Consider the following 4530-nt stretch of genomic DNA (forward strand, 5'->3'; position numbering starts at 1 on the left):
CAGACATAATTACTGCATTGCGGGCAGCACACGCTGGTTTTCTGCTGTCAGATCATGTCGCACTGTGCTTCAGTGTTGATTCTAAGGACTTTTTAGCAGATGAAATGACAGGATTAAAAGTTCTGTAAGCAGAAATAATTGGGAGATGATTAATTAATTATCTGTTTTGAAAAACAATCGGGTTTTCACACACCAAATTAAACATCAGCCGTCATTCATCTTCTTTTTCCTTCTAGACGTGATTCTCACCTTCTCGGCTGTCATGAAGAATGAGGGAAGGAAGCAAGCGTTTGTGTTGACTCATTTGGTACATCAGGAAGTCCCAAAGTGTAAAATCTCGACATCTCGGGGCCCACATTCACGCTCGTCCTGTCTGAATTGGTCCGAGCTCGCCAGCAGACTTTTCACCTGCATGAATGAGGTAACCGAGAGTAACGTCAGACTCCTGAGGCATCACTTTATCCAGAAATAATCATGTGACTTCCCACGTGAGAGCAGAAATGTGTTTTATACCTCGTAGCATCACCCTCCATGCTTCACATGCTTCACAGGCTCACAATTTATTCCATGCATTTCCATCCAACTATTTCATGGTGGCTTCTGCTGCGCTGATGAACTCGCACCTGTGCAGCCTCCAGCTACGGCATGAGACACAACCTGAATACATATCACAGCACAAAGACTGGGGTTGAGGCTTGTATGTGCAGCTTTACACCTCATCCTGTCTCGTGTCACAAACAACGCAACGAGGAATACGAGCGGCCGAACCCGCAGACAGTCGAGGCAGAGCTGCTGCACTTCAGTCATTTATTCACACAAATACAAAAGAGGTGCAAATCTGACTGTTTGGTGAGGCAGGAAACCCAAAGCAGCCGTGGGAGAGAAGTAGATGTTGTGTCAGCGTAGTGTCCAGTGCTTGGATTTTGTTGATTTTGCTGATTTGTGAGGTAAAAACACAGGCAGGAAGTCATAATAAAACTGCAGACCGTGCAAAAGAAAACCCCAGCACACGGGGACATCGTTAGACCGCGTGCATGCAGTCTGTCATGTGACGTACCTCCGGCTGTGGCTCCAAAATGTTCATGATGCCTTCAAAAGCTTAAAAAGCCACCAGATGACTGAATGAGTGAACACCAAGCGGCTCCTGAAATGTCTTTTATTGCTTTGGTAGTTTGGGATGCAAACTGGGCCGTCGGGTGGTTTGTGGTGGTGTTGACAAGAGTGACGGGCTGTAATGAGCGTGGGCTGCCGGGCTGGACTAAAGACGCCAACAACAGCCCCCGAGCTCAGACAGATTTATTTTAGTCACATTAGGCTGAGACAAAACACAACAAAGAAAGCCACGGTCAGCTTCATGCAGGTGACTCCTGACTCCAGGAGCTCTGCTGGATCAGGTCCTGACTGAGTCTGTCTTAATCTTCATCTGTTTCTGTTCTTAGCATGACTAGTTGTTCATTTCACTGTGTAGAGTCATGAGCTGTGAACACCATTTATATGAACCTTTTTCTCCATGTGTGTCTGCTGTCTGTCTCTTAATATTTTCTGTTTTATCACCGTTTTATCACCAACCTGCTCGATCGACAGACTGAGATACACACATCATTCTGACGGGCAGCAGCAGCTGCACCTTCCTCCTCCTCTTCCTCATCCTCCTCCTCCTCCTCGTCTCTTCCTCCTCGTCTCCTCCTCCTCGTCTCCTTCTCGTCTCCTCCTCGTCTCCTCCTCCTCCTCGTCTCCTTCTCCTCCTCCTCCTCCTCGTCTCCTCCTTCTCCTCCTCATTCTAATTATTGGTGCATTTGCTCATAGCACATTTGATCTGCATTGTTTAGTTGGTGTGTGTCAAAGAAGGTCCACATGGTTTCCAGAGTCCAGGGTTTCCCCACAGAACACCTGCATTGTGAAGATGTGATTCATTTTCTTTACTTCACCTGTCAGTGGTTGTTGTGACTGATTGGTGTGTAAAACAGAATCGCCAAACAGTGATTTAATTACGACAGAAAAGCACTTCAGCGGTCCTTTAATGACTATTGACAGTACATGTTAGGTACTGAATGTGGTAATGTACACATGACGGTCATCTTTAAAGCGAATGTCTGAGTGAAGCCACAGCTGATCATTTAGATTCAGACGGTGAAAAGCAGCCAGCTGAGAGAATCTGGCAGAGCCACAGAAATGCCGATGAGATGAACTGTGAAAATAAACTCACCGGAGTAAAGTGACAAAAAGTAAAAGTATAATGAGTGGGGCAGAGACGAGTGTTAATCATCCCTCTGCTCTCTCCCCTCCTCTCAGTCCTGTTTATTATTCCACACTTCTTTTCCTGCTGCCACTTTCACTCACCCCCTCATTTTTCAGCCATAGTGTCATCACCCTTCATCTCCTCCCCTCCTCGCCTCCTCCTGCCTTCCTCTCCTCCTGCCCTACTCCCATCCCCTCCTCCTGTCCTCTCCTCCCCTCCCCTCCTCGCCTCCTCCTGTCCTCTCCTCCCCTCCCCTCCTCTCCTCCTCCTCTCCCCTCCTGCCCTCCTCTCCTCCTGCCCTACTCCCATCCCCTCCTCCTGTCCTCTCCTCTCCCCTCCTCTCCCCTCCTCTCTTCTCTCTTCACCTGCTGCTGGGATTATTTTGGGATGACAGGAAGTTTGATGGGATGTCACGGGTTTGAGGCTGGGGGTCCAGGTGAGAAGAAGAAGAGGACATGGAGGCGGGGATGGACAGGATAATGAGATTGATGCCATGAGAAGAGGATGCAGTCGGCCTAATGGGATGATCAGTGACCTAAAGGAAAAACGAGGATGAGCTAATGATGAGATGATCTGGTGTTAATTCAATCTGGATGGAAGAGAAGGAGAGGACGCAAACGTCTGTCGTTTAATTCCGGCGTTTCCTCTCTGCTCTGACAGCAGCAGCTCTTATTATTACGAGTGTGTTTGAAGCACAAAGTGCAGTACATCAGATGTGACTGCTGCTCTGCTGGTGCAAACTGAATATTTGGGGGTTTTGGATTGTTAGTCGGGCAAAACAAGCACACTGAAATCATGACGTGAATTGGAATATGTGATGAAAATTTTTCTGTTTTCTTACATTTTATAGACTATTGGATTGATAAAGAACCTGATCATTATCCAAAATGACTTCCAGGTTTGCCACGATGCTGCTGATGTATTGTCTCGAAGTCACACTGATAATCCAGAGAACGAGACAAAACCAGAGCTTCAGATTCATATCTTTTTGTAGCAGTGAGGTTTAAACTGACTTTCATGCCTTTTTCAGGATTAAGTCTAACAGGATTTGGACACACTCACACAAGAGAGAAGATTTGACAAGAGTCTTTACTTGAAAGACTATGAGCTTATTTCAGACCTCTGATGGAGGTCTGGAAAATCCAACCAGGACTCAGTAGGACGGGAGGCAGAGGTCAAAAACAGGACTTAGCTCCAGTGACTGTAGCATGTAGCGTGTAGCATGTAGCGTGTAGCATGGCACTGTGCTCACGGTGAGACTTCACACACCCTCCCAAGTCTTAACATCTCATTTGTGCTGATGTCTGCTGATCCTCACTTGGTTTCCTTCTGTGATGCGTAAAGAAAATAGTTCCTACATGAAACTGCTCACAACAAAGTCTGTGGATTATCCTGATAACCGGGTCACAGTTTTTGGACAGAGACATTACAGGTGAGTTTTTCCACATGTATTCTTTGTCTCATTATAGGACAGCATCTCTACCACTGATCCTCCATCTCACAACAAAACTATCTGGACTCATTAACAGGACTACAGGGGAGAGGAGAAAGATTTTGGGCTGGATTGTGCGTGTGTGAAGTAACCTTCCAGGTCTCGGTGCTTCACAGTGGCATGTGTGTCACCTCAGCAGCTCGCCGACTGGATGTCTCTGCGCTTGTCGAGGCTGCCTGAGGCTGCCTGAAGTCAGGTGTTTCTGCACGGCGGTCGTCTCTGAGATGAAGCAGCCCGCGTCATCACGTTCAAGGTGTTAACACAGCAGGTGAGTCAGCCGTCACTGTGACATCAGTCAGGAAGAGGAAGCCCGAGTGTTTGCCAGCTACAAATGAATGTTTTTGGTCGGGTTGAATGTGTGCTGAAGTGGGACTCAGGAACAAACTGTGTCTTCCTGTGCTGCAGTCGACTCTTGAGATGTTGGACAAATGGACCGGACGCTCAGATCACAGGGCAGTTTCTACAACAGGGACTGAGCAAAGTGTTCTCTAAAAACAAATCAGCACTTTCTGTAAGAACACCTGATGGTGTGATCGGTGTGTATGAGAAGCACCAACAGCACACTGTGTGATGTGTGTCGGCCATGAAGGCGAACGTCAGGTGAGGGACTGTGGTTGTTGTCAAATACGTTTCATGTAATCATATATTAGATTACGTAGTTAAGTCACCGTTGAAAGATGAGGCCGGCAGTTGCAGCACACAGTTCACAGAGGAGCACCTGATTACAATTTGTTACCTGGATGACATGCAGATGAAGCATCTTGTCACAAATCGTTTGTTCTGTCGGTCTGTTTTACAA

Source organism: Scatophagus argus, chromosome 10, assembly GCF_020382885.2.
Source record: "Scatophagus argus isolate fScaArg1 chromosome 10, fScaArg1.pri, whole genome shotgun sequence".
Lineage (NCBI taxonomy): Eukaryota > Metazoa > Chordata > Actinopteri > Scatophagidae > Scatophagus > Scatophagus argus.